A 14,804-nucleotide genomic window follows, 5' to 3' on the forward strand; every position below is an offset into this window, starting at 1 on the left:
CTTTTATTTTAAAGAAAATTGCACTCCAACCCTACAGAAAATCAGATTAAACAGACATTAAAACTGAAACCTATCGCTCCTACCTGATTATTGCTTCTTTATTAGATCTCTTGAAATATCCTTCTGAATGGAAAAACTAAGGAAAAGTAGCCAGGAGGATCTATTATCATCTATTTTTTTTATAAGTATACTCTCCCTTAGTCTGTGATAGGAGAAGAAAGTGAATATAGCTCAGTTCAGCTTCCTTCCTGCTGGGTCTACCTATTCATGTCCAGAAAGTCAATCTTACCACAGGCTTCTACTTCAATTCGGGGATGGCAGTGAAGTTTAAAGCAACTCAAGCAGAGCCAACTGCTCTCTGATCCTTTACAGTACCACTCTTTTCAAATGTGTGTCAAAGCAGCAATGCTATGAATAAGGTCAATTACTGCTATCCCTTACCGTACTTTTTCCACATCTCCACTTCTGGTGCTAAGGCTCTTGCTCCAGCAACTCTTACTCAGATATTCCCTTATTCTTTGTCCTCATTTTTATTATTGTTCATAGATCAATCATAAGATTTAGACCTGGGATGAACCTTAGAGATCATTTGGCCTAACCATTTCATTTGATGGCTGAGGAAACTGAGGCCCAAAGTAACATATTTGTCAAAAGCAACATAGATGATAAGCTACAAAGACAGGATCTGAACCCAGATCTTCTGACTCCAAATCAAAGGCTCTTTCTATTATCCTCAAACTATGTTAACTGATGTTCTTTTTTTCCTGTAGACTTGTTTGCAGAATCCTTAACCAGCTACTGGATAATGAAAGGATATAAATACTCGAGGGGAAGAAGTAGACGGAAACTTGTGTTTGTTATCTTGGCTTCAGTCCTTCCATCTCTGACTTATGATATTATTTTAAATGGCACAGAATTTTGCTTAACATTGGAAGACAGAAGCAAATATGTAATGCAGAGTAAATGCAGAACATATAACTTGTGCAATATAAGGAGCAAACAGTGAAGGTCCTTATTTCTTAGGTTCCATTTCACTGACTATTGTGGAGATAGCATATTTATTATTACTTGGAGATTCCTAAAATCCATTCAGCTCTATTCTTTCCATGTCACTCACTAGCCATATAATTAGTTCACTCTAAAAATATTAAGTCACCTGACAGTAAAAATCAGAACTTGGACTTGGGAGTCAAAAACTAGTCCCAGTTCTAACATTTATTAACTGTGAAAGACTGGGCACATCACTTCAATGATGTTACAAATCAAGAAATTATTTCATCATTAATTGTCAGTCCTTATCCCCTTGAACTGTTAACCATTAGTTCCTCCCTGAGTCTTTATGACACTACTTTTTACTGGCTCTCCTGCCAGGGGCCACTGCTTTTCAGACTTGTGCAAGAATAATCATGCTTGCCCTGTGCACAAAAGTACCATAAGCTGTGTCTGGGCCCTCCTCTCTTCTCTCTGTGGATAATCTCATCAGTTCTAAATGGTTCAGTGTTCACATAAATATTTCTATCAGTATCCATCTCACCAAGAGGACATCTCAAAGTGAGCAAATGAGAACTAATCCTCCCAACAGCACTCCCATGACAGATCCTCCATTCTTTCTTAAACTTACCTTATTCCCATTAAGGGCAGCATCCTTATATTCACACATACTTTGATCCTTCTTCCTTCACCCTCACATTCATTCATTCCACGATCTTGTGGATTCTACCTGCACAATTTTTCTTCCATTCATCTCCTTTTCTCTACTCACACAGCAACCAGTTTAGTTCAAGTGCTTATCACCCCTGCCTAGAGTACTGAAATACCTTCTAATTGAGCTCCCTGACTCAAGTCTCTCCCCTTTTCAGATCAGACACCACACAATTGACAATGATATTCCTAAAGTACAAGTTTAAAAATGTCACTCTAGGGCTCAAGAAGATCCAGAGGTTCACTTTTGCCTGTAGCGAAAAAAGACAAACTAATCACTCTGTATGGACTTTAAAGCCCTTTACAAACTAGCTCAAGCCTATCTTTCTAGGCTTATTGCACATTTACTTATTTTACTTTGCAACCCAACTGCTCTGCTTTTTATGACATTTTTACGAAGTATTTCATGCTATTCTTAAGACAAGAGGGAAAAGTGGGCCAGATGTTAATAATTAGGTGGATGCAGAAGTTGATAAATAGCTAGATCCAAAAAGGATTCAGTCATCAGTGACTCAATGGAAAGCGAGATTGCCGCGAGAATATCCAAGGAAACTGAGCTTGTTCCATGTAGTTTAACATTTTTCAGTTACTTAAATAAAGGCACAGATGTATCTAATTTGTAGATAACACAATGCCAGGAGGGATAGCTAAGTATATTATCATATAGGATCTCAGGGGAATAAATGAAAAGCCTTATATTTGAGTAAAAAACTCAATCTCACTAGTACAAAATGAAGCGGGTAAGGCCAAGAAGCAAATTCAGCATAAAAGGGAACAGTGTAATATGACAAGTTCAAAAGATTCATTTAATTTCAGTCTGCGTTATGAGAAACATAGTGTACAAGGTGATAGGCCCACTGTGCTCTACTCAATTCATATCAGATGTAGAATAGCGTGTTTTATATATCACATTGTAGGATGAGCATTGATAATCTGGAGGCCTCCAGAAGAAGTTAATCTCAATGATGAAGGGCCTCAAGATCATTCCATAACATACTTAAGATCAGCTGGCAGCATTGGGTATATCTTTATCATGGAGAAAAGAAAAAGAAAAGCTGAGGAAAACACAGTATAGACATGACAGTTATTTATAAGTAAATGAAGTGGTGTCACATGATAGAGGAATTAGACATAGGCTCTAGTCCCAAGAGGGAGAACTGGAATACTGGGGTAAATTTAGGCTGGAAATAAAGACAAACTTCCTAGAATTAGGACTATCCCAAAGAGGGATCTTCCTGGGGAAGATCACAGGGATGAATGAATGCCCTTTGGCATTTTGGGGAAATCAATCAACTCTCTTCTCAGAATGTTTCAGATGCAAAATAAAATGCATAGAATTATAAAGGAAATCCATTATATTGAAATATCGTTACAAAAATATTTCATAAGAAGTTCATAGACCCTAGGTTAAAACTCTCTGCTGCAGGGGGACTTTTGTGTTCATGTATGGGTTGGACTAGATGGCCTGGTTAATGGTTTAAGCACTTATGTTGCAGGCACTGTGCTACTTGCTAAGGATATAAACACATGTAGCTAGCATACATCCTAAAGTGGCCAAACTGAAGAGGAATTCAAAAAGCTAAACAAACAGAGGACTTTATTTAGGAGGTAATAGTGAGCCTCTGAAATTGACTGAAAAAGAAATAACATGGTCAATCTGGGCTTAAGAAAAATTCCTTTGGCCACCCTCTCTCCAGAATTATGAGCTTCTGTGAGGACTGGATGAGCAGTGAAGGTACCTGAATCCAAATCCTCACTCTGAACTAAATACTTGCAATATTTTACATAAGTCATTTCACTTCTCTCAGATTTAGCTTTTTCATCTGTAAAATAAAGGGAACAAGACAAGATGATGTCCAAGTTTCCTTCTAAAATCTAATTTTATGATCCTATAACAATGATTTTTAACAAGCTATACATTACATCACAGGTTGATCTAGAATGTGGGAAATAAAATATATTTTTATAATTTTGAGAGTGAAGTAATTATTAGGAAAGGCCAATACTCCATAAAACAACAGTGGCATAATTTTATTCTTTCCTCTCCAACTTAATTTACTGAGTAAGATATAAGCTCCTTGAGGAGAGAATGTCATTTTTATATCCCCAGCTCCCCAAACAATGCCTTGCACATAGTTAGCACTAAATAAATCTTTAGTGAATTTAACTTACTTCCTCAAAAAGAGGTAAGATATCCAGTAGATGGGTCCTTTTTCACTTTGGATGGTACTAAAGGCCAAAATGGGAAAGGACACAAGGATGCTCCCTGTCTCTCAAAATTAACTCCTCCCAAAATACTCTCACTAGATAATGATTTCCTTTAACAAGTTACTCCTTTAAAAAGGAACTAATCCCTTACAGAAGTAAGCCTAATTATGTATATATAATTACTCAGTATATATAAATTACTTCGATAAGGAAATCTAGCATAGCCACAAAACATTTTTGAAAGGTTAGCGAAAATTCATTTTGGAAAAGAGGACAGACCTAGATGGGGCACCTGTAAGATGTTTTTAACAATCAAATAACTGTGGAATATTTGATTGGGGAAAGGGGAAGAAAAATGAAAAATGAAACACAAAGGGTAGTGACAGGAAGACACCAAATCCAATTATCTCTAACATTTCCATTTCCCCTAGGTCCCTATTAACTCCTAGCCATTGTGCTAAAGTTCCTTCCACTACCAAACCCCTATGATGGGGATAAGAGAGAGGGAAAAAGGGTAAAATAACACTCCTACTGCTACTGCCTTATATCTATACTGTGTTTTACAATTTTTCCAAAAACTTATGCATTGCCTTACTTTCTTCTGATCATCAGAACAATCCTGAAATAAGCAAGACAGCATTACTGTCCTTATTTCATAGATGAGGAAACTGAGGCTCAGAGAAGCTAGGTGACTTGCTCAAAGTTCCAGTGCCTAAGAGTGGCATAGTTGAGATTTATAATCTAGGTTTTCTGCCTTCAAGTTCTAGGTGGTTTTTAACTATACTCTGTCCAAGTTCAATAAACAATACGTTCAGCCTGTAATAAGTTAATGATAATTTTCCAAAAACTTCAACAATTAAGTTTCCTTACTCAATAAGGAAGAAAGGCAGTTTTTAAAAAAATCTAAGGTAGCACACTTAAAATTAACTGAATCCTAGTTATCAGGTATCAAAATAAGTTTCTGGGCCTTAACCAAAAGTCCCCATATTTGTGAATTCAGAGAATCCAAGAATCATGACTCTTAATAAAATGATCATTTCCAATAACCAAATAATGGCAAGAACAAATGCTTCTGACATTAAGTAGTGGATGTATCTTGTCCTCTTTCTTACATTGTTAAGACTTCAAACAGGAAGAGATACATATCTGTAGTCACTGTTTATTGCTCCTCCAAATGATTTCAACTTGCAATATTTATGAATTATTTATAACTACATAGAACCTATCTGTATACTCAGCACCAGAAAATGCAAAACTATACAAATATATCAATTTAGACAAAAGATGTAACACTACAAAACTGTATACATCAAGTCATATCTTGTCACTTTCATTTCAGATATTTCTATTTTTAAAAATGCTACCCCCTCAAATGATATGAAAGTTACAATATGCCCAACCATTTACAAATCATATATTTAAGAGGAAAAGTGGTTAACATTAATATCACTTAATAAAACATTACAGTAAAGATATAGCACTGTGCTTTAAAATACCAAGTACTGTGGTGACTGCCAGTGAGAGAAGTAAAAAGTCTCTCAACAGCTGTTCATTTTCATACCATCAGGCACTCAGTACTTCACCATGGTAGAGTATTTCCTATGACAGGTAAAATTTGTGATAATACTATATTCCACATGGTTTTTCTTTGATATTGAGACCAGACAAGAGAATAGGTGAAGTATTCCTTTGTATTCATAACTGCGTAAAGATGGAAACAAAAACTGAAAACTCTGAGTAGTACTCTGCTGTATATCTGGACAAGTGCTCAAAGTGATATAGATCACAAATTGGTTAAACTATTGCTGAAAATGATATTATCTCTCCACTGAGATACACCACAATTATTGACAGGTCTAATAAGTATCCTTTCACATTATGATCATCATTTCAAGTGTTAAGTCAGCAAAGAAATAGAGATTTAGAGCAGGAAGGGGCAGTAGAGGTCATCTAGACCAACTCCTTTATTCTGCAGATAAGGAAACTAAAGCTCAGAGACATGAAGGGGGCTTGCATAAGGTCACACAAGGAAAAGAATCTCAGAGTCAGACTTTTCAATCCAGGTCTTCTGATCCCAACATTCAAGCTTTCTATGAAAGTGTGAAAAGCAGTAGGTTGAATTAAAATGGAAATTTACTTTCCATTTCATCTATCTTTGCGGTGTTTTTTGACTGGGAAAACATGAAGTTACTTATTATACATCAAAGGATGACATTCTAAACTATTATCATTCACAGGGGCTAAAGCTACTTCTGGGTACCTGAGTTTGGTTATTCCAGAAACCAGAGAAATGCTAAGTAAACTATCTTATTTTTAATTCAATAGCTTAAAAGTAAAACCTTTTCATCTTGAGTTTTTCAAGTCTGGGCTATCAAAAGTCACAGGCTCAATTAGGTAAAGAGATCTAGACAGAGAAAGAATCAATTCCAGGGAATCAATGTGGAAGTGGGCTTTCCACTGCAGACCCTAAAGCCAAGGACAATCGATGCTACAAATTTTGTTAATACTACGATTAAAAAGAAATTTTTCCTTTAGGAAATCAGTACTAAAAAAAACATTTTAAAATCAGACATAAGATGCTATAACAAAATCTGCTTGCTTTGAGTCATTTCTTCCAATTTCCTTAAATTTTACCTCTTACCCTAATCTTATAAAGGCATTGGAAGTCTTTTATGCAATGAAATGAGTTTCCAATGCCAAATTTATTTCATTATTCTGCATATATTACACATACATATAAAACGATTGGTGTGTGCTTTAGTTGAGTACCAAAGAGGAAAAATAAAAATGAAGGAAAAAACTGGCATCAGCATTTAACTCTAGTAATTTGATTTCTTTATTTTGTAGCCAGAACAAAACCAAACACATTTGCTTGCCTTCTAAGAATAAAAACAGAAATCAAGGCTGAAGATACCAACCAAATACACACACACACACACACACACACACACACACACACACACAATAACAAAGCAACCAGAAAGTAATTTAACCATAGACTCTTTCAAGCTACAATTTGAATCATCTTTGAATCATCTAACATGTAAATAAGATAGCTGCATTGCCATTTACTTGACAACTGGACCAGAAAGCTTGCCTTCATAATAAAATGCTTGTGGGAATGAGGGGAAGGATGTTTGGTGCACTGATTACCAATACATGGTCAGTTAATACCTCTTTCCTGGCCACTTTCCCATTTTTAGCTCAATATCCTCCTCAACAATCTCTAATATTACCTAAAGATAAAATAAAGAGGATGTTGATAATGGGAATGGGGTGGAGTTGTCCTGAGGACAGCTAATGCAAGAGATCCACAAATGCATAAATGATTTCATAAATAAGCAAACTTACCTTTTACAAACTGAAAAATTAATTTATAAACTAAAACACATTATTTTTCCAAGACATGATGGTATGTTGTGATTGATAAAATACATTTTAACTTAAAAGCTGCACTAGATTCATAGTTGGTTTTTGTTATTATTTTGTTTCTAAATAAATAGATACTAAATGATACTACTGTCAGAGGTCTTTTAAGACTTTTAAAAGTACTCATACCAAAAGGTTGAAAATAACTATCTTATAGCTTTAAAAAAAACTAATTTCTACACAGTTATAGTCTAAGACATTTTTAACAATTTTACTCCACAAATAGTCCATTTATTAGAAACAATCTTATCTATCTATGAAACTAAAAGGCTAACAGCTATCAATTATCAGTCCTTAGTGGACAATAAATAAACACCTCAAATTATATCAACACCACATGGAAAGATTTAAGCTCTAGTAAGGCACTTCCTTTGTGCCAGATGGCAAGCTAATACTCTCCAACAATAACAGCTACATATTTAAAACAAGTGGAGAAATGTTTATTATACATCCCTTCCAAAGCAGCTGCTCAAAGGATTTACTCATGCAGCAATAAGGAAATCAAACTACACATCCAACAAATGAAATACTTTTACTAGCTGATCACAATATAGATTCATGAACACTGGTAGCTGCCAGCTGCTGCATAAATACTATTTTCTAACAACTTCTGATGGCTAATACTTATCCAAATAGATTTTTAAAAGAAAACGAATGCAAAATATTCTAATTATTAGAAGATTATTATAATTAGAAACTCTATTCTTTCCATCTATTCAGGCAACAAAGTAGCAATGAACATGACAGAGAACACTATGTGCTCACCATTGTTTAATAAACTACATTCAGGGGTTATATTATTTGGTAAGTTATAGACCTGACCCTTAGTACCCACCACTCCCCTTCCTATTCTTCCACCTAAAAATACCTTGAGGAAGATAAATTAAAGTGTAGTTTTACTCATTTTTGAAAACCCAAACATTTAAGATATAACCTCCTGAAGTCTTATAGCATAGCCCCAACTGAGTCTCCCCTCACCTTCCAAAATTATCTGGTATTTCACTCTGTAGATAATTTGCATTTATATGGTCATTTCCCATACTTACTTCTCAGGAGAATGTAAGCTCCCTGAGGGGACTCCCTTTTACCTGACATGGTGAAGCTGGCACAAAATCTAGCACTTGTTGGTTGACTTGTTTTCATTGGTGTAGGGAATTCCCTCTACCATTGCAGATCTGCAATTTATAATCTTAGAGAGTTGCCTGAACACTAAGGAGTGACTTTCCTAGGCTCACACAGCCAGACTGTAAGAGAGGCAAAGACTTGAACCCAGATCACCAGGATTTCAAGACTCCTTTAGCCCCTCCCCTATTACGATCAAAGGAGAAAATATAAGGAAAGTTCTATATAAATGTGAACTATTACTATTACTACACAGTTGGTCTCACAGACAATAAGAAACAGGAAACAAGAGGCAACTTTCATATTCAAAATTTCAACATATGTACAAGCAAATATCCCAAATTTTCAAAGAGATTTAAAATTATTAGCCCTCACAATATGGAAGAGTAGAAAGCCCACTGGCTTTGAGTCAGAGACTTTGGGTTCAAATTCTACCTCTACTACCTATCTGACCTTGGGTAAGTCACCTAACCCCTATGGGAATCAGTTTCCCCATCTGCAAAAAAAGGGAGGAGAGATGGACCTCAGTGGTCCCTTTCAGGTCTAAATATGATTCCATCATCTTACACATTCTACTCCCTCAACATCTGCTGCACTTTCAGGGAATATTTTTGCAGCCAATCACACTGATGGTTGCAAAACTAGCACAAGCAGCATGTAAAGAAATTAGGCTTTACAAGTGACCTCTGAACCTTTTTCTTATCTGAAGTTATGACAATAAATGACAAAAGGTAAGACTAAATGCATTTCCTAAACAAAAGTAGCAAATGAAACCCAATGCAATCTATTCTATGCTCTACAGATTTCCAAAAAAAGGTAAATAGATCTGTACATATTTCCCTCTTATGAGTGTTCTTTCAGATATATTTCTAAAAAAAAAAATCCTAAAATATTAGAAAATAGAACTAAAGTAAATGTAAAGAAATTGTGTCAGACACTGAAGAATCTGCAATTGTAACATGAGTAAGGGGAATGAATATGATGAGCTAAAATATTAAAAATCAATCTCATTAATTTATAGTCATGCTATATACAGATTCCAAAGTACAGAAATCTCATTCATTCAGGAACATCAGAAAAAGGAAAATGATCCCCCAAATCACTTTTCTAATAACTGCAATGTGAGAAATGAGCCCAACTAACAAGCCCCCAACTGTGAGAAACATGCTCATCTTAAACAAAGAACAATGCTTGTTGTGAAATCAGGAAAGCTTCTATTAACCTTTATGATTATTCTCCCTGAAGTAAGGCTACAGGAAGACTACAATGTGTTCAGACCAATGCAAGCCCTTTATACTTCTCCAAATTTTAGATGTCCCACCACACCATCTATTGGGTACATGACTTCATGCTCCTCTCTGATAGGTTTCCCCTAAAACAGCTTGTCAAGCCTGTGCACAAGTTTCTGACCTTTCAAACTTGAGCCTGCTAGGTCACAACTTTGATCACTTAAAGCTGGGATGAGTTTTAACTTGTGGAAACAGAACCCCTTCCTTGTTTCCTACCTACAGCTTCAACATTTTAAGCACTTAGACTTAATTTAACAATTTTATTCATATAAATTAATCTGTAAAAAAAGGAGCATACTGAACAGAGGTTGACCTTTTACTACGATTAGTATCAATTCACAATGCTATATAACAGAGAAATGCCTATTAGAAATATACTATGGGCATCCAAAAAAAGCCCTAACTCCTCCCCCCTCCCCCCACCCCCAAGAAACTACCCACTAAAGGCTTTCTAGGAAGAAAAAGAAAGGCATGATAACAACCTTTCCAGTTACTATTTTTAACTAATCCTACAATAGCAGTAATAATCATAATATCTAGACCTTTTTAAAAACTGCTTTATGGTCACAAATCACCATATTTAACCCTCATTATTCATCTTGTAAATTAGACAGGACATGTATTAGTGTTCTCATTTTACAGATGAGGAAACTTGTATCTCAGAAAAATTAAGTGACAGGACCAAAGTCAAGGAGTTAAGTGCTGAAGAACGCTCAACGTTCCACCAGTACCAGAATGTCAAAACCTAGCCATTCCCTTAGCTGTCATTTTTAGAAAGAATCCAAAGTTCAGGCCTGTATTGAAGATGGCAATAGAGGGATACGGAAAATGTGTGACCACAAATGTTGATGTAACACAACCCATAACATCATCAACAACAACAATGCTCATGCTGTTGTTTAGTTGTGTCAGTCATGTTTGACTCTTCTTGCCCCCTTTAGGATTTTCTTGGCAAAGATACTAGAGCAGTCTGCCATTTCCTTCTCCAGTTTATTTTACAGATAAGGAAACTGAGGCAAATAGGGTGACTTGCCCAGGGTCACACTGCTACTGTCTGAGGCTGGATTTGAACTCAACATCTTCTTGATTCCAAGTCAAGCACTCTATCCACTACACCATCTAATTGTCCAACAATACTCATACTCATTAACAAATCTGCAGATGACATAAAACTCAGTAGGAATAACTAATAGGTTAACACAGGCGATAATAAGATCCAAAAAAATTTCAATAGACTACAACACTGGGCCAAATCTATTACTCTGATCTTTCAGAAAGATAAATGTGGTCATACTCTTAGGTTCCAAAATGTTTTTCACAAGTATAAAATGAAGGAAGCATGGCTATACAACAGCTTTGTTAGGTTTAAAAAAAAAAAAGTCCAGGGACTATAAAATCAACATGAATCAACAGTATGACATGGCAGCAAAAAAAACAATACTACATATTGTTGCATGAAAAAAGGGTTACTCCAAGGAGGTGAATGACAAAAAAGAAAAGTTTCACACATACCAAAATAATCATACAAACATCTTTTGTAGTAGCAAAGAACTGGAAATAAAGTAGATGTCTATTGATTGGGGAACAGATAATAGTAGTATACCGATATGACTGAGTATTGTGCTATAAAAAATGAAAAACATGACTTAAGACAAACAAAAAAAGGCATGAATTGATGCAAGGTAAAATTAGTAGAGTCAGAAAAACAATATAAAAATGACTACAAATACTCCACAACCATTTTTTAAGTGCCTGAGTGACAAGTACTTTGTTAGCCACCATGCTGATAACTCAATCCTTGACTGACTCCACTTCCCTCAGCCTCTGTTTGGAGAGCTACAGAGTACAGCACCAAATTCCTTCCAATGCTTTCTTTCATAGAAGGAAGAAACTGCTGCCCTGCCTAGTTTTAATTAACTCCACAGAACATGATATACCCTGGATTGGGTTCCCCTGGTGTCCCACCCCATCTCCGAATTCCCCTCAGAGTTTTCCTGCCTCCTTTTGTTGGTTGTCTTTTCCTTTAAATTGTAAGCTCATTGAGGGAAGGGATTGTTCTTTTTATTTATTTTATCTCTAGGGCTTGGCACAGTGCCTGGAACATAAGAGGCTCTTAATAAATTCAGATTTAATTGGAACAAAGCACTTGCTGCTCACAAAAATGGAAAGAACAATAACAAAATAATAATAAATGGAATGCTTTGAAATGCTAATAATCAAATTTGGATCAAAGATCTATAAGAAAGCACCTTGCTCTTTCCTGTCTTCCTGCCCCCACTCCATTTCTTTGCAGAGGTAAATGGGACTGGCTAGATGTGTCTGACTGTATAATTTGAGAGTAGAAGATGCATATGCAAGATTCTATGAAGAAAGAAATAGCCAAAATTTAGCAGAAAATTGGATATGTGGTATGAGAGCAAGGAGTCAAGGAGGACAATAAGGTTGTGAACCTGGGTGCCTAGAAGAACAAAGGCACCCTCAACAGAAATAGAGAAGTTAGAAAGAGGAGAGTCCGGGGGAAAAAAATAATGAATTATTTTGGACTTTCTAAGTTTTAAATGTCTCTTATAAGACAAGCATTTTGAAATGTCCAATAAGCAGTTGGTAATGTGGGAGCAGAGGTCAGAAGAGTAATTAGGGCTGGGTACCAAAATCTAAGAGTTCTCTACATTGTGATGAAAATTAAATGCATAGGAGATAATTAAGACCTAAGGAAGAGGTTGTAGAGACACAAGAGAATCCAGGAGGGAGCCTTGAAGTACACATATAGAGTTAGGAAGTATGATACAGATGAGGAGCCAGTAAAAACACTAAAAGAGTGGTCACAAAAGTAAGAGAATCGAAAAGTATCATGAAACCAGGTATTTGTAGAAAAGAAGAGGGTGGTCAATGGTGTCAAATGTTGTGTAGAGGTCATCAGATCTGACAACTGAGAGAGGATTGGTAACTTTGCTGAAAACAGTTTTTAATTGAGAGATGAGGATAGAAGCCAGACTGCAAGAACTAAGAAGAGAGCAAGAAGAGGCAAACAGTGCAGTTTGCCCATCATATGTCACAATAAGCTCCAAATGGATATATGACTTAGATATAAAAGATCGTATCATAAACAATCAAAGGAAATCAAAGGAAACAGGAATACCTTTCACAATTATCGACAAGGAAGACATCTTGCCCAAACAAGGAACAGGAATATTCATAAAAAATAAATGGCAATTTTGACTACATAAAATTGAGTCAAAATCAATGCAGTTAAGAGTTAGAAGGGAAACAGTGACGTGGGGAGAAAATTTGTGGCAAATTTCTGTGACATTCTAATATATAAAATATATAAGGAACTGATACAACTATATAAGCACATGAATTGTTTCCCAATAGATAGTCAAAGGTAAGACTAGGAAGTTTTCAAAGGAAGAAATGTGAGCTATGAACAATCACATGAATAATGTTCCAAATACTAATAAAGGAAATGAAAATTAAATCAACTCTGAGGTTCTACCTCACAACCATTACACAGACAGATGACAAAAAGGGAAAACGACAATTTTTGGAGGGACTATGAGAGTACAGGCACTATAACATACTCTTGGCAGAACTGTAATATGGTCCAATTATTTCAGAAAGCAATTTGGAACTCTACCCCTCCCCCCAAAATTAAACCATGCATAACACCCTTTAGCCCAGCAATATTTACCAAAAGAGGTCAAAGACAAAGGGAAAGGACAAATACATGCAGAAATAATCATAGCAGCTCATTTTGCTACAGCAAGGAACTGGAAACAAAGCGAGCTGCTATGAACTGGGGAAGGGTTAAATAATGTAATGGAATATTAGTGAGCTGTAAGAAATGACAAAAGGAATGCAGAGAAAACATAGTAGGACTTGTATGAACCAATACAGAATAAAGTGAGCAGAACCAAGAAAACAATTTACAAAAAGGTTTCAAATTATAAGGGAAAATAATTAACCATGAAAGCCTTGCTATGATTAATGTAATATAACCAATCATGACACCAGAAGACTGATGAATAAAGCATTTGCCTTCCACCTCTTGGAAGACAGACTACAGATCAGTGTAGGAGGAGACATGCATTTCTTAGTCAAGGACAGTATCTGGATTTCCTCTGCTTAACTATACTTATTTAGTAAAAGGAAAATTCACAGAAGAGACCATAATGAAGCTCAGGAATGTTGAAACTGCCATCTTAAATTTAAATGTAAAAACTAATTGTTAAAAGCTAAATGGAACAGTTTTATGATGTACACAACCTTCTATTTTCTATACACACATCATATGTAATGATGTTGTAGAAACAAAATACTTTTTTTTAAACCAAAGTTAACTACTGGGCCATTATTTTTATAGTGAAATGTAACAAATCTAATACTTTCTCATCATTTTGAGTAATTAGATAGCAACAACCTATATCATTTTTACGGATGGTTGCCTATTTTCTTAAAACTTTTTGTGTCAATCAAAAATATTTGCTCCTGGGCAGAGCTAAGATGGCAGAGTAGAAGCAGAGACCTCCTTTGCAGAGATGGAAGGTCCACAGATGTGGTGCACTGCACAAACTTTCAGACATTTTGATGTAATGATCAGTTTTACTGATTTTTTTCCCTCTTTTTCCTCTTTTAAAAAATTATTTGTTATATGAGATAGCTCTCTGGGAGGAAGTAGGGGGAAGGATAGTGAGAGGAACTCTGGTAACATTAAAAAAAAAATCAATAAACACTTTTTTTTCTAATTTGAAAAGAAGATCCAGATTAGATATTCTTTACTAAGGATTTATAGGAGAGTAGAGATAACAGATAGAGACTCATAGAATTTGAAAGTTGGAAGGAAGGTTGGTAGCCATCCAGTTCAATCCATACATGAAAAATATTCCTACTATAACATAACATCCAGGTGGTCATCCACCCTCTGTTCTGAAGAATCTCAATAAGGGGAAATAACAGCTCTCCAGGCAGCCTGTTCTACTTTTGGAGGCTCTAATTGTAAGCAAGTTTTCTGTGACATCAAGCTTACACTGACCTCTTTGCAAACTCTAACCCCTG

General features: G+C 35.7%; 1 protein-coding gene across 2 annotated transcripts in view; it reads right to left on the reverse strand.

Moving 5' to 3' along the window:
* The window catches only part of LOC140520706 (XK-related protein 6-like), a 94,455-nt gene that overhangs the window by 56,796 nt on the left and 22,855 nt on the right, over positions 1-14,804 (reverse strand). The gene's annotated exons all lie outside the window — the stretch shown is intronic.

The sequence above is a fragment of the Notamacropus eugenii genome, chromosome 1 (genome assembly GCF_028372415.1).
Source record: "Notamacropus eugenii isolate mMacEug1 chromosome 1, mMacEug1.pri_v2, whole genome shotgun sequence".
In the NCBI taxonomy this organism is placed as follows: Eukaryota; Metazoa; Chordata; class Mammalia; order Diprotodontia; family Macropodidae; genus Notamacropus; species Notamacropus eugenii.